Source organism: Hipposideros armiger, unplaced genomic scaffold (assembly GCF_001890085.2).
Source record: "Hipposideros armiger isolate ML-2016 unplaced genomic scaffold, ASM189008v1 scaffold_134, whole genome shotgun sequence".
Taxonomy (NCBI): Eukaryota; Metazoa; Chordata; class Mammalia; order Chiroptera; family Hipposideridae; genus Hipposideros; species Hipposideros armiger.
In genome coordinates, this window is record NW_017731484.1 from 1,286,298 (window position 1) to 1,311,235 (window position 24,938).

General features: G+C 40.8%; 1 protein-coding gene and 1 pseudogene across 7 annotated transcripts in view; one reads left to right on the forward strand and one right to left on the reverse strand.

Annotated features, from left to right (window-relative positions):
• Positions 1–8,068: 8,068 nt before the first annotated feature.
• LOC109386458 (translationally-controlled tumor protein pseudogene) lies at positions 8,069–17,663 on the reverse strand (annotated as a pseudogene).
• Positions 17,664–24,280: 6,617 nt separating this feature from the next.
• The window catches only part of ZC3H11A (zinc finger CCCH-type containing 11A), a 39,992-nt gene continuing 39,334 nt past the window's right edge, over positions 24,281–24,938 (forward strand). For 3 of the 7 annotated variants that reach the window (XM_019649694.1, XM_019649697.1, XM_019649699.1), the window contains exon 1: positions 24,424–24,511. The gene's annotated coding sequence lies outside the window, so the exon portion shown is untranslated. Of the gene's footprint in view, positions 24,531–24,938 lie in introns of all 7 variants that reach the window. The other 4 variants (XM_019649698.1, XM_019649691.1, XM_019649695.1 and 1 more) reach the window with 4 other exon arrangements.

Genomic DNA, 24,938 nt, shown 5'->3' on the forward strand with positions numbered 1-24,938 from the left:
CTTAGCTGTAGAGGGCAGTGTCACTGGCCCTCATATGTGGGATCCGAACCGGGGCCCTCTGGCATCCCAAGCCAGTTCTTAACGATTGCGCCACTCGGTCGGCCCCATATTGTGTAACATTTTGTCAATTTTTTGTCATCAATGCCATTAGATTCTAATTTATCTATGCTTAAATCTAATTGATACCACTTATTATGTTTTGAGTATTTTTTGCTAAAATTCAATATAATGGTAAATTTATTACCATATAACAAAAATTTAAAATAAAAATAACGTCATTTATGTACAAAGCAGCTCAAAATGTTATTAAATGCATAAAACAGTCAAAATATCAAATTTTTGTGGATTTTTTAAACATTTTGAAAAAAAAACTTGAAATCAATCAACAGTGAAAGGGTTAAATCACCCAGTCTGTGGTGTTTTGTTTTGTTTTTTAAGATTTTATTGGGGAATTGGGGAAGGAGTACAGTTTTGGGGAATTGGGGAAGGGGAACAGCCAAGTTGTTGTCCTTCAATCTTAGTTGTGGAGGGGGCAGCTAGCCCAGCTCCAAGTCTAGTCGCCATTTAGCCGTTCGAGGGCAGCTCGCAGCGTCTCAGCTCAAGGTGCCGTGTTCAGTATTAGTTGCTCTTAGTTGCAGGTGGGTGTAGCCCACCATCCCATGGGGGAGTTGAACCGGAAACCTTGTTGCTAAGAGCGAAAGCTCTAACCACTGAGCAATCGACCGCCCATCAGCAGCTCAGGGCAGCTCAGTTCAAGGTGCCCGTATTCAATCTTAGTTGCGGGTGGGCGTAGCCCACCATCCCATGCGGGAGTCAAACTGGCAACCTTGTTGTTAGGAGCATGTTCTCTCACCAGCTGAGCCATCCTGCCACCTGTTGGCAGCTCAGCAGCAGCTCAGCTCGGGCACAGCTCACTGGCCCGTGTAGGAATAGAACCAGCAACCCTGTTGGTCACAGCTCGCGCTCTTAGCCAACTGAGCCACTTGGCCGGCCCCTCTGTGGTGTTTTTATTATAGCAGCCTGAAGGGAATAAAATAGTAGGATAAAGGGAAGTTATTCCAGGAGCTAGTTCTCCCATGTCTCATGACTGTATTGTGGGTAGATTTCTTCAGGGCTCTCAGATTCACTCCACAAGTGGCCAGCATTTAAATTCCTACCACACAGAGGGCACCATGTCAGTCTGGTGCTGACAGCCAGGGAAGCAACAACAAACACATAGAGAGGATGGCAATCTCACCCAGTCAAGTAAGGAGGGATTGTATCAGATGTGAGAACAAAAATTTAGCCAGAATTAATCTTAAGTACTGGCATGAGAGAATTCTCATAACCAAGAAGGGATGAAAAATTATGGCATCAAAATAAGTTAAGCAAGCTACCACCAGTAGGAAAGGGAGGTTCAACCGACCACAGTTAGGATTCAGGTCCTGGAAAAAAATAAAGCCAACTCATATTTATACCCCAGTAAGCCAGTTTCACTTATATACATTCTCGCAAATTAAGAATGATTAATAAATCATAGATTGTCTCATGTTAGATAGCAAACCTTTCTGTTTATTTCTTGTTCTGAGAATTTTTACAAATTAATGGATAAAAAACTTCCTATAAAATTATAATTTATTCTTTACAGTTTTATTTTCTCGTAATAGTTGCCAGAAATTTTTGAGTTAAACCGAATGCCCAATTGCTGTAATTATCTGATCTCATATGCCTGATAATGCTAAACACAGGAAATGTTTTCAAGATCAGGATGAGTGCGGGAGACCAGCTCCCCCAAGTCCAGGGGTTCCCTCAGGTGGAGGCGGAGTCCACGCGGAGACACAGGAGCGCTTTTTCAAGAATTAATGTCTCACTTTATTTTTACAGCATGTCCTTTTTATACTGGGCAGGTAACTATTTACATCATTGAGCTGTTTTTCCCAAAGTTGTTTTTCCAAGTTTAACCCTTTATCCATTAGGAAATTGTTTTCTACATAGTTTCAATGTTCCTTCCTTCCCAGGGTCTATTTTCCTTAGAAGTTTGTTTTTCTCAGAATTTTACTTCCTCACGATGTTTCTATTACAGGGTACGGGCGGATCAGTTCTTCACTAATGACTAACTTATCCTAACTATGTTTGAATTTCTTCCCATAATGGCCAGAGCTGAGTTCCTGCCTTGGCACTTAAAGGATGTTTACTACTTAGCAATTGTTTCAAACACTACTGGCTAAACAGGATCTTAAGAATTATAAGGTGCATAACTTGTCTATCACTAAGAACTATCACTAAGAACTAACAGTAAAACAGAATTATCGTAATATGTCTAAAACTCACTTAATTTGGTTAAAGTAAATAAAACAATCAATATAAGAAGGGGTGTCAGATCTTTATCCTACTGGGGGCATCCAAAGGGGAATTTAAATTTTCCAAAACATAAAGCAGTATCTTTCTCAGCCAGAGCTTCAGGATTTGTCACAATAGCAGTGCGATAGGCCATGTCAGACACTGAGGTGCAGCCGGCTCCCAACAGATGAGAAAATAGATATAATAATAATCCATTATAATTCCTTAATTAGATAAATCTAGTGAATTAATTATTCAAACTTAACATTATATTGATTGTGACCTCATTCAGAATACTGTTTAATATGAAATACTGAGTTTTTCTAAGTCTCCTTCTCCCTCCCTGTCACTCACACTCTGACAGCAACCACAAGACAAGATTTCACGGCCCTTCCGGCATGTCTCCTCCCTAAGTACTGCCTTAGTATCATGGAGCTTTATTATCACTTCTGGTTCCCTGTGGGCTGAGGGCCTGTTTTGACTTGCAAATACTTCTAGAAACTCTAGTCTTAAACCAGTCAATAAGCTGGTGTCACAGAAAGAAGGCACAAACCACCAAGGAAACCTGTCATATCTTTTCTTTCTTCTGTTACTTCCTTAGATTAGTTAACCACCTGCTGAAAATGACATAGCAAGAAAGGGGAAAAAAGGGTCACCTATAGTTTCCATTCCTTTTAGCCTTCCCTTACTCTCAATAAGTGGAAAGTGGAGAGTGTTGGCAGAATGTGCATGTATCAAGAAGTGGAGGTAACAATTCTGATCAACAAGTGTGACATATGGGACATTCCCACACCACCAAGCAATTCTCCAACACCAGCTACGTGTCCTACAATTCAAATTAATTCTGACGCTATCTACCCAGAGATAACATCAGATTCCACAGGTTACGGGCTCAGTCCCACAAGACTGCCCTCCACTTCAGAAGCCAAACGAAGGTCCACATTGTCACTTGTGCTCCTGACTGACTGGCTATAAATCAGAGATCCTCAGGACCCCCTCCATGGGTTTGATTAATTTGCTGGAGCAGCTCACAGGACTTAGGAAACCCATTTATTCACTAGATTACCAATTTATTGCAAAGGCTATTAAAGGATATGAAATAACAGCCAGATAAAGAGATACATTAGGGCCACCGGTTAGCTCAGTTGGTGAGAGCGTGGTGCTGATTAACACCAAGGTTACTGGTTCGACGGCCACTGTGGGCTGCACCCTCCTTCAAAGAGTCAACTATGCCAACACAGCATGAAAGCAAAGTGTAACTGGTGACCATGGCTGTTCCCCAATAAAGTTTTTTAAAAAAAATTAAAAAGAGAGAGAGAGAGCTTCACTGGGCGAGGTCCCAAACAAAGGAGATTCTATCCTCGTGGTGAAAGTACTCTGGTTTACCAAACTCGGGAGCTCTCTTTAAACCCTGTCTTTTTGCGCTTTATGGAGACTTCATTACATAAGCACGATTGATTAAATCATTGGCTATTGACAACACATTAAACCTCCAGCTCCTCTTCCCTCCTTGGGGGTGGGCAGGGGCAGGACTCTGAAATTTGCAACCCTCTAATCACGTGGTTGGCTCTCTTGGCCCTTATCCTTAGGTATGATCCAAACGTCACCATTAACATAGCAAAAGGTATCTTTGTCACTCTCATCACTTAGGAAATTCCAAGGGTTTATAAGCTCTATATCAGAAACGGGACAAAGAGCAAAAATATATTCACATTTGTTATTATAAATCATAATCACAGGAGTAAAAACTGATGAGTTATTTTGTGCAGTGTTTCCACTGTTCTGGTAAGAATGAAATACAATTAATTATTGTTATTCATGGTTATTATAATCTAGGAAGTCACTGTAAACATTGAATTAGTGAATATTTAACCTCACTGCTCCTGAGGGAAATACAGAGCTAGGTTCCTGCAAGCTTCTGGTCACATTTCATCAACCTTGTTCTATGTGTGTTTCTGTTCAAAGACACATATTTAACACATATTGTTGATTCATTAACATTGGAATTCACAGCCAACTGCACTATATAACTCATGCCTAAATGAGGCTTATTTAGCATACATCACACATCACAGCCTTCCTGACCTTCAAAAACTAGATTGCACTTCAGCACTACACTTGGAGGTCGTTTGAAACAGTGAAATCACCAACAAAAAGCACGAAAGTGTAGAAAATGTGGCACTAAATAGACCATAGAAAAGACACTTGTTCATAGTTTGAGAGCTGAGATAAGAAAGCAGAATTTTGCCTTGTTCAACCTCAGGTGGGAAGATGAGTGTTGGTTGATAGAAATTTTTCCCACTCTGTACATTTGCATGACCATGAATGACCAACAGTACCAAGTGTATTGATTTTGATGTTACAAATAAATTTTAGCAAGTAGGCAAATTTGCAAACACAGAATCTATAAATAACAAGAATCAATGTATGCATGTACCAGCTACAAAATAAAAATTGTATAATTTTGGTGATTCCACATGAGCTAAATGCATTAATATTTAATTAATATTTGCATTACATCTGGCATTGCATGATATAAAGACGAAGGGCAAACTTCATGTTAACAATTTAAAATTCTAACTTTTTTTTACTTAGAATGACTACATTTTTTTAGATTTACTTAGAATGAGGTTAAATAGAAAGTAAGAAACACCACGATAAGTCAAGAGAGACTAGAAGAAAGGAAAAAGCTTTATATTTTAGCACTTCTGACAGCACTTTTTCCTATTTTTTGAACAAGGGGCCCCACATTTTCATTTTTCACTGGGTCCCACAAATTATGTAGCTGACCCTGATTCCTCAGGCCTTCCGTCCTGCCCTTGGGTTTATATGCTTACCTGAATCTCCTCACAGGAATATGGGACATTCCACCTCCCCTTTCCAACTACAGAAAACACATCCCTTCTCACAAGAACTCTGGCTCCCTCAGTCTTCACCCTTTCCTGGCACACTATGCCCAAGTCTAAGTTTTGCAGTCTTGAGTATCAGCCGGCCAGACAGTAAGTGGCCATCCCCACCTGTGCTAATAGACTCCTGTAGGGAAAGACAAGCCCTAGTTCAAAGGTCAGATGGACAAGGCTTCTTCCATCCATGCTTCCATCTTGCTATTCTTTCAGTGCAAGATATGGACCTCTGGCTGGCCCCTTCAATTAGTCGATCTAGTAAAGTAATGAAATCTAAGACCCTGGAAGTTTCAAAAAGAGATAAGAAAAGTTTTATAATCCCAGAGTGGTAAAGGTCTTTCTAAACATGACTCCAAACCTAGGAAGCTAAAAAAACAATGATTGATAAAATTTGACTACTATTTTAGTTTTATGTTGCCACAAAATTGGTGGATTCAAACAACATAAACTTATTATCTTACAGTTCTAGAAGACAGCAATCTGAAATAGGTCTCACAGGACTGAAACCAGGTGTCAGCAGGGCTGTAATTACTTCAGGCAGTTCCAGGAAAATCTTTTTCTTTGCCTTTTCCATCTTCTAAAGGCTGCTTACATCCCATGGTTCATGGCCCGTCCTCCGTCTTCAAGGCACACACTTTAACCTCTGTTATCACACGTCCTTTTCTGACTCTCACTCTCATGAATTCTTCTTATAAAGACCCTTGTGATTACATTAGGCCTGCCCAGATAATCCAGGATAATCCTCCATCTCAAAACCTTTAATTTAATCACATTGCAAAGTCCTTTTTACCAGATAAGGTAACATATTCACAAGTTCCAGAGATTAAGACATGAACATATTGAGGGGCAGTATTTTGTCTACCACAACTACATAACAGGTTAATATCTGCGATTATAGCTGAATCTAATAATATATCAAGCCCTGTTATAAGATGTAGAGACGTAAAAAGATATGTGCACAAATAGGGTTTCAAAAGGAGAAATGAGAGACTAGGAAGAAGGCTGTTAGGCCTGACACATTTGCTGGTTTCCTGACAAACTGATTTAAACTATGTACCAGAAATGGTGTTAATTTAAGGGAGGTGCTTTCTTTCCTGGAAGTCACAGCAAGCATCAAAACAGAAGGCAGCCATAGAGAGCCACCAATGCCCTGGGAGATACCAGGCAGACACATCTAGGGAGGTCTCCAGTTGGCTACATTTACAAGATCCCTCGGTAACTTGCTTTCAGATGCTGAGAATCTCTGACAAAACTCAGGTTTTGGCTCAGGTGTCCTGGGGAACCCTAACTTTCTAGAAGAGGAGAGAACCCATACTTGACAATGCCAGATAAAGCATAATTGTCCAGGTGTGTTCTAATTTTGCAGAATCTCACATGGAAAGAATATGTGCTCAGTTGCTGCTGAGTGGAATGCTCTGAAAATGTCAGGTCAAGTTGGTTGAAGTCTTGACCACTAGAGACTGTTTCATGATGTGACCGCTGCTGGACCCTCAAGCTAGATCCAGACCAGAACAGAGAGATTGCTTCACATAAACGCCCTCAGAGACTATCTGATTGACCTCTCCCCTAACGCCCCTATGCTGGTTCCTGGAATAGGCTGTTGCACTGCCCTGGGAAAGCATGTAAGGCATTTTCCCTTTGTCTGTGGCAGGTTACAAGTACCCCTATCCATCCTGCCCTGTTCTGTATAATTCTTTAGTGCCTGCCACACAGCACCAAGGATATCCACGTCATCTTGCAGCCGCCCGAGGCACACCTTGAATGTAAGGTCCCTTCATAAACTCTTGATGTGATGCTGGAGTTGTCAGCCCTTTCTTTGGTTTCTCAGCCCCTAGGAAATTTTCCCAACAGTTGATAGTGTCGTTCAGGTCATGTATATCCTTACTGATTTTCCTTCTACTTGTTCTATCAGCTACTCAGAGAAAAGCACTGAAATCTTCAAACGTAATTGTGGATTTGCCTCTGTATCCTTTCAGTTCTACCCATTTTGTCTTCACGTATTTTGAAGCTTTATTGTTAGTTGCATGCACATTTAGGATTATAACGTCTTCTTGGTGAATTGGCTCTTTTGTCATTATTTAATATCTCTCTTTATCACTGGTAATATTCCTTGTTCTGAAGCCTGATTTATCTGACATTAATATAGCCGACACCCCTTCCTTCCTTCCTTCTCTCTTCTTTCCTTCCTTCCTTCCTTCCATCTTTCCTTCTTTCCCTTCATTTTAAAAAAAACGTTTTATTTTGAAACAATTTTAGGCTTACAGAAAAATTGCAACAATAATACAGAGATTTCCCACATACACTTCACAAAATATCCCCTAATGTTAACATCTTGCATAATTATGAAATAATGATGAAAACAAATCAACATTGGTAAAATAGTATTAACTAATCTATAGACTTTATTTGGATTTTACCAGCTTTTCACTAACGTCCTTTCTCTGTCCCAGCGTCCAATCCAGGATCCCACATAACAATTGTTGTGTGTCTTCTTAGTCTCCTCCAGTCTGTGGCAGTTCTTCATTCTGGCCTTGTCTTTCATGACTTTGACACTTTTGAATAGCACTAGTCAGTGTTTTTTTAAATTTAAATGAATTTTATTTTTAGACAACCTACATGACATGATTTTCTTAAAAACAATGCCTCTGCTCCAAATAAATCAAGGTCAAAAATAAATGAAGAGCTCAAGATAAATCAATTCCGTTTGTCCTAGACCTGGTGTGTGGATAAAAAACAGCAGCCAGTTATGATGATGACAGGTGATAGATCCAAATTGCCAAATTTACTAAAATTTTTCCATTTCTTTGCTATCCTTAAAGAAAATCATATGTAGGGTCACACCATCCTCAGTTCAGCAGAGCAACTGTGCCATCTGGATTCATGTTTTCACCAATAAAGAACTGGTAGTTTTTGAAATTAGCAAGAATGTGCTTGATTTGTTCTGCAGCTCTGTCATAAAAGGTTTTACTCTTTCTGGTCTCTGTTCTTCAAGTTTCCCTTTAACTGATTTCATGTAATCTTTGATGTACTTCTTGTAGGCTTCTTTTGTGAAGCTGGTTTCCTGCAAATGATGGTTCATGACAGCATTAACCCCAGTGGCTACTGTGCTTTTGGTACCTTCTCCCTTGGGGCCTTCAGCAGAGGCATTTGCACCAATTAGCGAGTCATCAGTGTTACCCTCTGTTCTACTGACCAATCCTCCCCTCCACCTCCAGGCACAGTGCATCTGTGATGTCTTGGGTTGTTTAGATGTCAGAGAACATCTCATCATGATTGATGAGGTCTGGGTGGATGACAGCAGATGGCAGATGGAAGGAGACCACTTGACGCTGGCCTACCAGGAGCTGGGAGCTCGGAGCAGTGAGAACAGCGCTGGGGGAGTGTAGGGAGCCGGAGGCTTGCAGCAAGGGTTAAGCCTGAGAGCTGGAGGTTTATAGTAAGGGTTAAGCCTGAAAGTTGGCAGGCTGACAGGCTCTCAGGCCCGGGTGAGCAGCGTGGGAAGGTTGGCCGCTGAAGAGAAACAGCCAACGGCCTTGAAAGCTACAGAGTGGAATGCCATCCTATTAACAGTTTCTGCTTGTTATGTTTTGCTTTAACCCTAAAAAGATTGCTTCCCTACACCTTATGGAAAGCCCGGGAGAGGTGTTCCCTGGGAGGAGGGGACTATTTCCTCAAGTTCCCAAAACCCCCTTACCTAAGGAAAGTTACTTTTGCTATAAAAGCTGTGTGTAAACAATAAACGGGGCCGCTCTCTGCTATCAGCATTAGGTGGACCTCCTGTCCCCAGCTTTCATCTCTAGTCTCTTTCTTTTCCAGTCTCCCACCCACTCCTCTCAGGTACCCTCTCGGTAGACTCCTGGCGGACGAGTGCTCATTTGATGTGCGGGTCACATAAGGGGAGGGAGGAAGCAAGACTAGTCAGTTATTCTGTAAAGTTTTCCTCAATTGATTTTTGTCTGATGTTTTCTCATGATTAGATTGAAGTTATGCATTTTTGGCATGTAAACTGCATAATGTTCCCTTCTCAGTGCATTATATATATTAGCAGGTACATAATACCAATATGTGTTATTACTAGTGATGTTTAACTTGATCACTTGGTGTCTGTAAGTTTTCTCTACTGTATGGTGACTATTTCCCCCCTTTTGTAATAAATAAATATCTGAGGGAAGATACTCTGAGACCATTCAAATACCCAGTTTCTTCTCAAATTTTATCCTCATTTTTAGCATCTATTGGTGAATCTTGCTTGCAACAATTATTACAGTGGTGGCACAATAATGATTTTCTATTTCTTTCATTACCTCTTCATTTATTAGCTGTAATTTATCTGTAAGGAAAAGCTGTCCTCTCTCCCCTACCAGCTTTCTTTTTGATTAGTGTTTGCATCGTATATCCTTTCCATCAACTTACTTTTAACCTATCTATGTCTTGTATTTAAAGTGGGTTTCTTGTATATAGCCTATGTTGTGGTATTTTTTAAAAATTCCCTATTGAAGTGAAATTCAAGTAATATAAAATTAACCTTTTTAAAGTGAACAATTAAGTAGTATTATCATAATTACAATGTGGTGCAACCATACATAGTCTATTTAAATCCAATCTGACAATCTCTGCTTTTTAATTGGTATATGTAGGTCATTTACATGTAATATAATTATTAATATGAGTGTATTTAGAGTTATCATATTATCATTTATTTTCTGCTTTTCCTTTCTGTTTTTTGTTTTGTTTTGTTTTTGTGCTACCTTTCCTGTTTTTATTATTTAATTTTTAAAATATTTGTATTAAAAATATAGCTAACATACAACATTATATCAGTTTCAGGTGTACATCACAGTTATTCAACTTCTATATACCTAAAGAAGTGATCACCATAAGTCCAGCAACCATCTGACACCACACCACCCTATCACAATATTATTGACTGTATTCCCCAAGCTGTACGTTACATCTCCATGACTTATTTGTTTTATTTTATTTATTTTTTTAAAGATTTTTATTGGGGAATTGGGGGAAGGGGAACAGACAAGTTGCTGTCCTTTTGTTCTTCAGTCTAGTTGTGGGGGACGTTGCTTCACTGGCCCAAGTTGGCACCATCATTACGCTCTTCCCAGGCAAAGCCGATCAGTCACCGGTTTCTGGACGGCTGGGCTTGGCGGCTTGAGGGCTGCTCACGCTGGCTGCTGGCTACACACGGTAGCCCATGGCAACCAACTGCAGCAGGGGCTGCAGCCTATGCTATAGCTGGTGACTCACGGCAGCCCAGCTCCAGGTTGAGCTGTTGTTCAGCATCTTAGCTGTAGAGGGCAGTGTCACTGGCCCTCATATGTGGGATCCGAACCGGGGCCCTCTGGCGTCCCAAGCCAGCTCTTAACCAATGTGCCACTCGGCCGGCCCTCCTTATTTGTTTTATACCTAGAAATTTGAACCTCTTATTCCCCTTCTCTTTTTCCCCGTTTTTAATTTTTCAATTACAGCTAACATTCATTATTATTTTATATTAATTTCAGATGTACAGCATAGTGGTTAGACATTGGTATAATTTAAGAAGTGATTCTCCCTGACTAGTCTAGTACTCACCTGGCACTATACATAGCTATTACCATATTATGGACTATATTCCTTATGCTTTACTTTACATCCCATGACTCTTTTGTAACTACCAATTTGTACTTCTTAATCTTTTCACCTTTTTCACTCACCCTCTTAACCCTCCTCCCATCTGGCAACCATCAAAATGTTCTCTGTATTTATGAGCGTATTTATGTCTGTTTTATTTGTTTGTTTGTTTGTTTTGTTCTTTTAGATTCCACATATAAGTGAAATCACATTGCATCTGTCTTTCTCTGTCTGACATACTTCACTCAGCATAATACCCTCCAGGTCTGTCCATGCTGCTGCACAGGGCAAGAACCCATTCCCTTCCATGGCCAAGCAATATTCCATTGAATATATGTACCCACTCCTCTTTATCCATTCATCCATCAGCGGACACCCAGGCTGCCTCCACATCTTGGCTGTTGTAAATAATGCTGCAATGAACATATGGATGCACACATCCCCTTGAAGTAGTGTTTTGGATCTTCAGATAAATACCCAGAAGTTGGATTACTAGGTTCTTCTTTGTCTCTTGTTATAGCCTTTGTTTTAAAGTTTATTTTTTCTGGTACGAGTATGGTTACCCCAGCTAATTTTTTTTTCATTTCCTGAAATAACTTTTCCATCCCTTTTATTTGAATATTTTTTATTATTCCATTTTAACTTAACTATTTTTTGGCTATATCTCTTTGGATTATAATTATAAGGGTTACTTTAGGAAATACAGAATATATAACTAACTTTTAACAGGTTCCTCAGAGTTAATCTTTTACTGCCTCAAGTAATATGTAGAGCTTTTAACCGTATATGCCTGTTTACCCTTCCTTTATATTATAGCTGTCATATGTATTATGTATACATTTGAAAACTTCAACAATTATGTAATTTTTGCTTTCACTTTGTTGTACATATTTAAAGGAACTTAAGAGAGAAAAAATAGACCTTTATATTTACCTAGCTATTTACCACTTTTGTTGCTATTCCTTTATTCTTAAAATTTCAAGTTTCCCTTCACCCTGAAGAATTTCCTTTAGCAATTCTCTTAAAACAGTTCTGTTCATAACAAATTCTCTTAGTTTTCTTTGATTTGAAATGCCTTTATTTAGCCTTCATTCCTGAAGAATACTTCTGCTGGATATAGAATTCTGGGTTGACAAATTTTTCTTTTAGCACTTTAAAGATTTTGTTTCACTGTTTTCTGGCCTCCATGGTTTCCGTTGAGATATCTCCTGTCATTTAAATCATTTTCACTTATGTGTCCCCTATATTTCATTTTTCTCCAGCTGCTTTCATGAATTTTTATTCATCTTTTGTTTTCAGCAGTTTAGTTATTATGATGTGTCTTCATGTAGTTTTCTTTGAGTTTATCCTGTTTGGGATTCACCAAGCTTCTTAAATCTATAAATTTATGTCTTTCATTCAATTTGGGAAGCTTTTAGCTATTATTTCTTCTAACATTTGTCTGCATCAATCTGTCTCTCCTATTCTTCAGAACTCCACTGGCATAAATGTTAAAATTTTTTATATGATTCCTCAGGTCCTTGAGATTCTGTTCATTTTTTTTCCAGTTGTTTTTCTTTTTGTTCTTCAGATTAAATACATTCTACTAATCTATTTTCATGTTCATTGGGTCTTTCTTTTTCATCTCTATTTTGCTGTTAGCCCATCAAATTAATTTTTAATTTCATATATTTTATTTTTTAGTTCTAAAATTTTTCTATTTGGCTCTTTTTTTATAATTTCTATTTCTTTGCCAAGAATTTCTATTTTTCCATTCATTTCAAGTATGTTTACCATTAGCTCATGATCCATAGTTACCATAGCAGCTTTAAAGTCTGATAATTCTAACATCTGGGTGATCTTGAGGTTGGCATTGGTTAATAGTCCCTTGAGAACTGGTTACGCTTTCTTGCTTGTGTGTTGTTAATTTCCCTTTTGTATATTGAGATATAATTGATATACATATAATATTGGGTCATCAGAAAAGTCATGATGCATTTTTGCAACAAAAAACATAGAAAAATACGTCATGACTTTTCCAACGACCCAATATTATATTAGTTTCAAGCGTACAACATAATGATTTGATTCTTTTCCTGTTCTTTTTGTTTCTTTTTTTTTTAAGATTTTTTTATTGGGGAATTGGGGAAGGGGAACAGTGTGTTTTTCCAGGACTCATCAGCTCCAAGTCAAGTTGTTGTCCTTCAATCTTAGTTATGGAGGGTGCAGCTCAGCTCCAAGTCCAGTCTCCATTTTCAATATAGTTGCGAGGGACATAGCCTACCATCCCATGTGGGAGTCGAACCGGCAACCTTGTTGTTCAGAGCATGTGCTCTAAACAATTGAGCCACCTGGCCCCCTCCTGTTCTTTTTATGTCAAGTAATTTTAGATTGTATCCTGGACAAATTTAATATTATATTATACAAGCTCTAGGTCCAATTAAAATTCTCTGAAGATTTTGTTTTCTTCATTATAGCGGCAATCAACCCAGTTGGGGTCAGACTGCTAGTTCTGCTTTACCTTCTGTGGGCAGTAGCTTCCCTTGTAGATCTGTCCTCAAAGTGTTTGCTGTGCTGGGTTTGGGTCTGTCCCATGAATACACAGTTTAAGCATAAGCCCATGATGTGTATAGACTCATGCACAGAATTAGGTGAACCCCTTCTTCAGTTTTCTTCTCCTCATGAGTCTTTTCACACTCTCTGGCCTCAGGGTCACCTTTTCTGGTTCCTCTGGCCAGACAGATAGGATTTCAGTTGGAATTTTAGTTGCTTACACTGCCACCAAATTGCAGCTCCACAACTAGGGCCCATCTTCAGACAAAAGCTGACAGAGGGGGGGGAAAGTGAAGGTTACACACACACACTTCAGTCCCCTTTTCCTGGTTCTTCTTTCCAGAAAGATGGAGTTTCTACAATAGGTTTCGCCTCTTGTTCCCTCACCATACAGTTTTACAACGGGTACCTACCCTCAGGTCAAAGCTATGAGAGCAAAGTCGGGGAAAAATAACAAGAAACTCACCTCTATGTGGCTCACTTCTTTAAATTTTGACTTCTCTCTACAATTCATCTTGTTTGGTTTACTTTCAAGATCCTCATGTAGTTGTTTTTTATGTTGTATCCAGATTTTTTGGTTGTAAACCATAGGAGACAGAGGCTGTAGTGGGCCTATTCCATTTTGGACAGAACCAGAAGCCTCACTTTTATTATTTTTAATGTTTAAATTATTTTATTAAAAAGAAGAATGTTTTCATTTATTCATCTTGATGCAGAGTCCATTTTGGAATCTCTTATATCTTCTGTCAGATATAATTTCTCCCAGGATTAAAGCAGGTAGGTAAGATTCCTTGATATGCAATGGTTAAGATGTCACATAGAAGGGTTGAGATCTATTTGTCACCAGAGGATCACGGGAATGCCCAAGAGAGGACTCAACCCAGCGCAGCAGTGACAGGGTTCTTGTTTCCATGCAGGAAAGAATTCAAGAGCAAGACATGCAGGAAAGCAAATGTGATTTATTGAAAATGAAAGTACACACTTGACAGGAAAGTGCAGCCAAACTCAGAGAAGAGTCTTGCAGAGAAGAGTCGGACCGAGGAAGTCCTGACCATGGGTATTAATGCCTCCTGGGGGCAGGTTTTGGTAATGTCCCTTTGTAGTAACCACAATGTAAATATGATTTTAATGACATTATAATTAACTAAAGGTCAGGCCCTGGTCATAGAGCTCAGCCTAACTGGGAGAAACTGGTTCTTGTTTTTCTCCAGCTACAGGTGCTAGATACATTCACTTTGTTACTGGTGTAACCAGTGAAGTACCACATGTTATAAGTCCTGACAAGTACATGAACTCATCCTAGAAAAAGTGCTACATACCTTATTGCTGAATATCACTACGGTCACCTTCAAAGTACTCCCCTTGGGAAGCTATGCGCGGACACCAGCGGCTAGTCCACACTTGAAAGCAATTTTGAAACTCTTTTTCTGGAATGACCATCAGAGCTGTCGTCATATTACCCTTGATGTCCTGAATGTCATCAAAACGTCTTCCTTTCAATATTTTATCTTCGGGTAAAGAAAGAAGTAATTGGGGCCAGGTCAGGTGAGTAGGGAGAGTGTTCCAGTACAGTTATTTGTTTACTGGCTAAAAACTCCCTCACAGACAGTACAGTGTGAGCTGGTCTTTTGTCATGATGCAAGAGCCATGAATTGTTAGCGAAAAGTTAGGTTGTCTAACTTCACGCAGCCTTTTCAGCACTCCCAAATAGTAAACTTGGTTGACTGTTTGTCCATTTGGTACAAATTCATAATGAATACTCCTTTTGATATCAAAAAAGGTTAGCAACATCGTTGCAACAAGTTCACGGTTTCCTAGACTACATATCCTGCCTCATACTGCTCTGACAAGCTATGGTTCAACTTCAGTTAGTTCTGGTCACGCTGTTAGCCAAAGGTCAACAGAAACACATTCAGCTGGCCACCTCACTGGGATTTGGGCCAGTGTTGATTTTTTTTAATGCTATTATCAGTGAGATTAGTCCCTTAATTAATTAGAGAATTTAAAATTTGTTTCCCTGTTTTTTGTATCTTAATGCCCATTAGGATGCATTGTTTGTGTGCCCGGGGATACCACACAGTTCTTAAAACAACAAAAAAATTAACTAATTTTTTTTTTTTTTAAGATTTTACTGGGGAATCAGAGGAGGGAAACAGTGTTGGGGAATTGGGGAAGGGGAACAGCCAAGTTGTTGGCCTTCCATCTTAGTTGTGGAGGGCGCAGCAAGCTCAGCTCCAAGTCCAGTAGTGCCGTTCAGCTCAAGGTGCTGTGGAATCTTTAATTGATTCCCAGAAGCCCATGTAAGGAAGACAGCCTGTTTTATGCCTTTGCACAGTTACTTTTAGCCTATGTTCAGGTCTGGGTTCTTTACCTACTCAGATGCAAGAAAGGAAGGCAGATGATGGAGGAAGAGAAGACTCGCCATATATCAGTCAATCAATCAAATTCAATCAGTAGACACCACCAGCACTGGATAAGTCATCCGATGTTCACTCTTCAGTGTGACACTTCGGCAATACATACGTGGATGGATCAGAGTGCTTAGATAGACAGTTCCTGATATATCCCTCCTGCAGCCTTGGGGTGTGGCTTAGCAGTCTCAAGCCCCCTCTATACTTTATTTCACACTTCCTCAAGCACTGTGGTAGACACTTTCATAATATTATCTTGTTTCATGGGCAAAGACTTCAGATGCCAATTTGGGGACCCTAGATGACACTGGGCCACTTCACAGTTGAAAAACCTGCTTGGTCTAAAATGAAAATTGATAGCCAGCATGTGTAGTGGTTTTGGGACAATTTTTGTTTGTTTGTTTGTTTGTTTTACCATTCTTATCACTAAAGATCCTTGAATCGCTTAATTGTGGGAAAAGGCTCCACCTCTAGCTCAAGGTTCTCCAGGAAACCTCTGCCTTTGGCAGAGTGGATATTCTCAACAGCCTTCCTAGCATTCTGATATGTTTGTTATATAAGGGAGGACCTAAAATGCAAAGTCCAGTAAAGAGTATTTCTACATCAAGTCCTGCTATAGACCGAACATCTACATCCCCTTAAAACTCATATGTTAAAAAAACAAAACATGAAAAACAGAAACAATAAAACATGTTAAAACTTAACCCCCGGGGCCAGCCGAGTGGTGCATTGGTTAAGAGTTGGCTTGGGATGCTAGTTCTGAGCAGCAGGGCTCCAATTCGGATCCCAACATGAGGGCCAGTGACACTGCGCCCTCTACAGCTAAGATGGTGAACAACAGCTCGACCTGGAGCACGGCTGCTGTGAGTAGCCGGCGACGGCTGGCGGTAGGCTGCAGTGGGGCTGGCCGGCAGCTGGCGTGCGCTTTCGTGAGCTGCCGTGAGCCACCCTGACTGGCTGTCTAATGGCCGGTGAGCAACTGCCTCACCTGGGAAGAGCGCAATGATCACAACACCAACATTGGCCAATAAAGCGACGTCCTCCACAACTAGACTGAAGAACAAAAGGACAGAAACTTGCCTGTTTCCCCTTCCCAGATTCCCCAACGCTGTTCCCCTCCCCCAATTCCCCAATAAAATCTTAAAAAAAAAAAAGAATGTACTGAAAAAGGACAAGAGCATAAGGAAGCAGGGGAACCAGTCAGGAGGCTTGAGCAACCATCCAGGAGAGACATGATGGTGGCTCAGACTGGGGTTGAGGCTGTGGATGTGGAGAGAAGTGGATATGTTTGAGATATATTTTGGAAGTAGCACTGACAAGCTTTAAAGGATGTCAGAGTCAACTCCAGGTTTGGGGCCTAAGCAAGTAGATAATGAGCAGATGGTGTGTCATTCACTGAGATGGGGAAGACTGACAAAAAATAGGTTTGGGAGTGGGGACTTATGAACTCTGCTTTTGATATACAGTAAAACCTTGGTTTGCGAGCATAATTTGTTCCAGAAACATGCTTGTAATCCAAAGCACTTGTATATCAAAGAGAATTTCCCCATAAAAAATAATGGAAACTCAGGTGATTTGTTCCACAACCCAATAATATTCATATAAAAATTATTACAATACTGTAATATAATACAAAATAATAAAGAAAATACAAAATATAAATCTTCATGGCTGGTGTGAGGGAGACAAGAGAGAGAAGGGTTGTTGTGTAGGACGGCTTTCACGATCACTGACAGAATCACTGCTCTCTATTGGCTCAATGGAATCTTTTTCTTTTCGCAGCTTTGACTAGGAACCTATCCGATGAGATTTGGTTTTGCCTCATTTTGAGGATTTCACGGAAATCTGACATTGCATTGTCGTTAAACAGATTCATCGCTCGCACTGCTGCAGCCTTATTCAGGTGGTGCTTTTCTACAAAATTTTGCATTGTTTCCCACATTTTACACATCTCCCTAATCTCATTTGAAGTGAGGAATTCCTCCGCCTTTATCTCCTCCTCCTCTGCAGATAACATCTCCTCCATAACCTCTTGCTGTTGCTCATGTTGCAGATCCATCAGTTTGTCGGTCGGTGGTCAGCTCCTGGCCATGTTCCTCCACCAGCTCTTGATTGTCGTTCTCATTCACCTTCAGTCCCATGGTCTTCCCCAAGGACACAGTTTCATCGACTGGAGGCTCCTGTTCATGAGCAAGCACCTCTAAGTCATGTCCAAGAATGCAATCAGGCCACAGTTTTCTCCAAGCAGAATTCAGGGCTCTCTTGGTGACCCCAATCCCAGGCTTTACCGATGATCTTGAGGCCATCCACGATGTGAAAATGGCTTTCCCAAAACTCTCGGAGGGTAAGGTTTGTTCCTTTGGTCACCTTGAAGCATCACTGAAATAGTGCTTTGGTGTAAAGCTTTTTTTTTTTTTTTTTTTTATTTTTAGCTGAGCCATCCTGCCACCTGTTGGCAGCTCAGCAGCAGCTCAGCTTGGGCCATGAATGGAACCGGGGACCCTGTTGCTCAGAGCTCACACTCTTGAGCGAGCTCTTAACCAACTGAGCCACTCGGCTGGCCACTTGGTGTAAAGCTTTTTAAAGTTCAAAATGACCTGCTGATCCATGGGCTGGAGGACTGGAGTGGCGTTGGGAGGAAGGAACTTGACCTTAATGAACTCGAATGTCTCCAGTAAGTCGTCCTCAAAGCCTGGAGGATGAGCAGGAGCGTTATCCATAACCAGCAAGGCTTTGAGTGACAGATTCTTTTCTTTTCTTTTTAAAATTTATTTATTTATTTATTTAGGATTTATTTTTTTTTGTGTGAAATAAGCATATTTTTAAATTAGTTTCAGCTGTACAACACAGTGCAATAGTTATACTTTTTACCCCTCAAAGTGAAAACCCCCCTCCCCCAATCTGCCACCCCACTCCCCGCCCCCAAATCATACATATCTATTACAATTCCCTTGACTCCACTCCCACACTATACTCCACGTCCCGTGATTACATATATATTCAATTATAGTTGACATACAATATTATACAACATCAGCTTGAGGTGTACAGTGCAGTGATCAAGCCTCTACCCCATCCATGAAGTGGTCTCCCTAACAAGATATTGGACCATCTGACAACCTACAAAATAATTTCAACGTTATTAATTATATTCCCTGCAGATTCTTTTCTAAAAGTATTTCTTCACTGCAGGACCGAAGACCTCATTGATCCACTCAACGAACAAGATACAAGTGACCCAAGCCTTGCTGTTGGACCTCCATATAATGGTTAACTGGCTCTTCTGTACCTTGCATTTCTTGAAGGCTCATAGATTCTCGGAATGATACACAAGCAGGGGCTTAACTTTGAAATCCTTGCTTGCAATAGCACAAAACAAGAGGGTGAGACAGTCTTTCATGGGCTTGTGACTGGGCATTGCATTCTCTTCTTCTGTAATGTAGGTCCTCTTTGGCATCTTTTTCCAAAAAAGCCCTGTCTCATTGCCGTTAAAAACTTGCTCCGACAGGTACTCTCGGAAACCATGAGCTTCTGGAACTCGGTAGCGAACACCTCAGCTGCCTTAGCGTCCGAACTCGCAGCCTCTCCATGCCTCACAACACTAGGGATGCCATTTCTCCTCTTCAAGTTATCAAACCATCCCCTGCTTGCCTTGAAGACATCTTTGTTTGCTGTTGACGTCCTGGCAGTTTACTTACAAGGTCGGTGTACAAGGCCTTTGTCTTCTCACAGATAAAGTTCTTGGTCATAATATCACCTACTAGTTGCTTCTTGTTTATCCAAACCAGAAGCAACTTTTCTACATCTTCAAAAACACGTGGCCATTGCTTTGATATTCTCGTGACTCCTTTTGCTGCATCTAGCCCCCTTATTTTTCAATTTGGTTCAATTCCTGGCCTGAGCTGAGCTGCCACTGAGCTGCCAACAGGTGGCAGGATGGCTCAGCTAAAAAAGAAAAAAAGAAAAAAGATGTGGTAACACTGGGTCTATATTCCCTCCTGGAAAGCATGGGCTGGAGTTGAGTGGTAACAGCTGGCCCTTTAGCTAGGGCATGCACTCAAGTTTTATTCTTACCTCTGGCTCACCATACTCATATACACATGTGCCTGGCTCATGTAAGCATTTGAGTTTGTAAACCCAGGTCTAAACCATGACTGGACTCTTGGTGTACGCTACCTGGTAGTTATTTATCTTTATATTTATCATGTTTTTCAGGAAAGTTCCACATGGGCATTTCCACATATTATGCCTGTTTGGGATTCCCCACAATGCCTAGCACAACCACCTAATAGGAGAATACTTAAAGTAAGGTAAATGATGATGTTGATAATGAGAACCTAGTCTGTCTTTTCTTAACTAACTCATCACCCAACAACACTACAGTTACCCCATTCCAAAATGAAATGCCAAGAAAAAATATTCTATCAGAGGAAATTCAACAGCCTAAGAAAGCATTGGGAGTAAAAAGGGGAAAGCAGTAACTAGAAGGTTACTTCAGTGATACCAGACCTGGTCTTGCAGCTAGAGCAAGAAGTTTGCAATTTATCCACTGCATTTAGTAGGCGTTTCTGACACCTATCCAGAGCTTCTTGCTGGAACACTCTCTTGGTCGCTATTTCCTCACTCATGCCAGATAGCTGAGAGCCAAAGGCTGGAAGAAAAAGAGGAAGGATGATGGATAGTTGTGATGGATATTTGGTTGGAGAAGGGGCTAGCTACTCATGTGGTAGTTACCTTTCCACAATATTCTTTAACGTGGGGCAGTACAAACAGGGGCTACTCCCAATCTGTGGAGCCCACAGAGTTAGAGCTTCAGGGTGAGAGGTCAGGATTTGAATCCAGATCATATGATTGCACAGTCAACACACCCTACCACTACACGAAGAGAGGAGGATTTACCATTAGGCTAATAAAGCTTAATCTTCAGGGCACCTTCACAAGCCTTTTTCAAGGTTTTGGACAGGGCCTTAGTAATGTGTTCATGTGTTCATTATAAAATTTCCAAAGTAGGATATTTTAATGGCAAATGCTTAAGAGCCATGTTTTGTTTGTTTGTTTGTTTGTTTTGGAGGGGCATTTTTTCCCCCCTTTTTTTTCACTCAGACTCTCTCTCTACTACCTTCCCCTTGTTGGGCATTTTTGGGATCTGGCTAAGAGGAAGTTGAGTTGGATATAATTATTTTGGGTTATATTTATGTGGTTTACAGTCACCTTCATTAGAGTTAAGTTGTTGCTAGACACAAAGGTATAGAAATGGCTTTCAAGAATACCCTGATTACCTACTGGGTAGACTCATCTGGCATTATGACCCAAAGTTGTAAGACCGGAGGTCCTATATCTTGATATAAGTGGCATGTAGATTGTGGAGCAGAAACAAGGGTTGAAATGTTTGGAGCCAGAAGCCAGTCTGTGAAAAATGCTTCCAATCATCACACCTGTAAAATTTTAAGTGGAGGATTCAGTTATCACTAACACCTGGTATGGTAGCCAGCCTAGACCTCAATGATCTCTGCCTCCTGTTATTCATGCCCTTGTTTAGTCCCCTCTCACATTATGTCAGGGGTGATCAGTAGAATTTGAAAGAATTGATGGTGTATGCCACTTCCAAGGCTTGGTCATAAAAAGCATTGCTTTTACAGCTTCTGTTCCGGACTCTCTCTCCTTCTTTCTCTCCCCCTCTGGAGGAAGCCAGCTACCTATATCCTGAGCAGCAACATGGAGAGGCCCACCTGGGGGAGAAACTGGGGTCTGTTAACAGCTATAAGAGGAAGCTTGGAAACAGATCCCCTAGTCCCAGTCTAGCCTTCAGATAACTTGCAGACCTGGCCAACAACTTGATTACAACCTCATAAGACACCCTGAGCCAGAACCACCCAGCTAAACTGCTCCTGAATTCCTGACCTGCAGAAACTATGACATAAAAAATGTTTGTTTTAAGATTTTGGGATAATTCATTATATAGCAATAGATACCTAATACATCTAGTAAAAATGGCAGTTCTCTTCTGGTCAAGAATATATTAAACAATTCAGTAGTTCTTATATATGTAAGAAACTTGATAGAAGTTTTCCTAAATTTGACAACAATCCTATCATTTTCATGACATTACCAATAAGTTGTGAAGTTGAAAGAAACTTTTCTAAACTATCATTGATAAAATTATTTCTATTAAAGATGCCAGAGGAGTGATTTATTTTTTATTCTTTTTATAGAAAATATTACAAAATTGTTGTCATAAGACGAGGCAAGGAGTATGCAGCTAAAGATATAGAAAATGTATTATAGAGGATTATGGATTTATTAGTATGACTTCTTTGGTAATGTATGTGGTACAAGTTTTGTTTTTTTTTAATGTGTTCTTTGTTGTGATTTCCTGTCTTAGTTTAACTAGATATTCACTTTTGAATCAACTTTGTCTCAGTAATTTTGCATTCTTTTTCTAGTGAGCTCTATAAAACCTTTGCTCTCACATTAGATATTGTGAAATCTTTTGTAAATTATTTACTGAAGAGGTCTAGAGATTGTTTGAAATTCATTTAGATTTAAGGTGGGGTTTGAGAAGGAGGAATCTGGCATTGTGCCCTTGGTCTAGATACCTTTAACCCCTTATAAACATACAAGGGGCAAGCCCACATCCACCCCTGAGATTTATGTTTGTATATATTGGGAGGAGGATCCCATATGGACTCTCCCCTGGCCTTCACAGGATCTCTGGACTAGTTCTCCCTCTTTTTAATAGCTCCAGGCTTTGATCTCCTGCTCTCTTCAATGTCCCTATTACTCTATTAGTTTTCTTTTCCCCTCGGGGAAACTTAATGGAAACTGAAACATGATGATTTCCATACAAAAGAAACTGGTGAAACTTACTGCAAAACAGCCTTATTGTGGTATGGGTTAAAAAGAATATGGTAGGCTTCTAAGCAGGGATGACCATTAAAAGAAATTAAAAATACATTGTAAAGTGTGGGTGTGGGTGGAGGGGGGAAAAATTACAAAGCAATATGCACAGTTTTAGCCCATTCTTATCTTAAAAATACTGCATTTCATTCATTCAAAGATGGACATTGTTTCCGAATTTACCATCTCTGATCAATGGCCTGTCAGAGTTTAACTGGTGTTATTTTTTCTTTCAGAAGTCTGTAAAATAAGATGTATCTTACAATGATACCTCAGATTTGATGAAATGTGATATAACGTAGCATACCAGTCAGACCAGGACTGCAGCTTGGGAAGCCCTAGGCTGGAAAACCCTTCAGCTGTTTGGAAAGCCCTATGTTAATATGAAAAAAAATCGAGGTGTTGCGGCACAGACAGAAATTGGTTACCAGGAGCCTGCTTGTTAGGTCTGGTTGACATGGCAATCATAGAATATTGTCATGTAAGGAAGGGACTGGGTCTAGGAATTTATGTTGTGACTTCTCACATTGAAAGAAGATACAAGTCCAAGTGTGAGGAAGCTTAGTATCCAGTCGCGGACCGGCTGACCGCCACCACGCTGGTTGCTGGCAGAACAAGCCCAACAGGAAATAAAAGGTGCCCGCAGTCCAATCTGCTTCCCCATCAAGTGTATCCTTTCTTAGTAGCAGAACGGTGTGTATCCTTTAGAGTTCAGTAAAATCCATCCTGTAACCCAGGGTGGATTTTAGGCTCCTAATTTATCAGTGTAATGTATTTAAGTACTACGTATTTATATTTGCATACAAAAAATTAGAAAGAATATATGCGAAATTAAGAGATTATTTCTCAGGAATGAGATAAAATACAGGTTAATGTTAATAATTATGTGGGGAGGCCACTGCTAATGTTCTTGTCTCATGCCCCAACCCTCACGAACGTTTTAGTGAGCATGAATTGTTTTTCCAATACAAATTTTTTTTTTTTGGAAGAACTATAACTTCCCTTAAAGCCCAACTTCACTTTTTCAAATAAAAATACATGCACAAATCCTTCAAATTGCATGGGAAATGTAGTTTATTTCTAAATCAGATGTCTACACGGCTGGGAAGATTTACTCATCAAGCAAACACTTTTGGTGAGAATAAACTGAAGTGTCTACTGTTTGGTAGACACAGTTCTTGCAGCTTTCTCACTTATTACCTCGTTTATTAAAAAACAAAAAAACAAAAAAACCCCCCAAACCTTTAAAAAAAAAAAAAAAAAGATGGGAACACGAAGGGATAACTATGTGAGGACAGCAATGAGGACATCTGTAAGTCAAGAAGAGAGGCCTCAGAAGAAACCAAACCTGACAACACCTTGACCTTGGACTTCCAGCCTCCAGAATTTTGAGAAAATAAATTTCTATCATTTAAGCTCCCCACCTCTCCCACCCCCGCTCCCCAGCCCCGCAAAAAAGAAAACAAAAGAAAATCGAGGATGGTTTCAAGTGATCAGCGACTTTCTAAAACTAGTGCCCCCCCCCCCTCGGAAAGGCCGGCCCCGGTGGCCTAGCACCTCCCCTCTCACGTGACCCTGTGAACGGGGCGCCATCTTAAGCATCGCCTCATAGAGGAAACCACATCCCCCAGAATCCTCATGCTTGCGTCGTGCTGGCACTTTTACCGCCCCAGCCTTAGAGCTGAGCCTGTAGCCGGGCGCCATCTTTGACGCTGGCAGTATTGGATTTCTGCTGGTGTTGCTGCTGTGAAGACGGCGTACGGCAGCGACTGAGAAAGAAGAAAGACGTGGCAGCCAGCGGGAGTCGGGGATAGTGTCGTCGGTTCGGTAAAGTTTCTGTTTTCTGGTAACTAGAACCGTTTTTTGATTCCCGGGTGGCCTGGAGCCGGGGAGGTGGGGGATAGGGCGAGGGGAGTGGCCGCGGCCTCCCCTCGCCCCCCGGGTCGCGGCCTAGCCCGGGAAGTCAGAGCGGGTCTTTCGGCCCCGCGGTAACGACACCCCTCTCCCCCGCCGCAGCCCTCGCCGGGGCGGGCCGGAGCCCCAGTTTCCCGCGCACTGTTGCCATCCACCCTACCCCACCCCCAGCGCACCTCTCCCGACTCCCACGGCGCCTGCTCCCTTCCCAGCCAACCTTGCTCCCCTCCCCCCACATCCGGCGTTGGCGAAACTAGAGTCCGGAGCAGCCCCAGAAAGCGGAATTGTGCGCCGACTCCTGAAGTCGGAACTGACACTAGACTGCCTTCTTCGGGGCCAC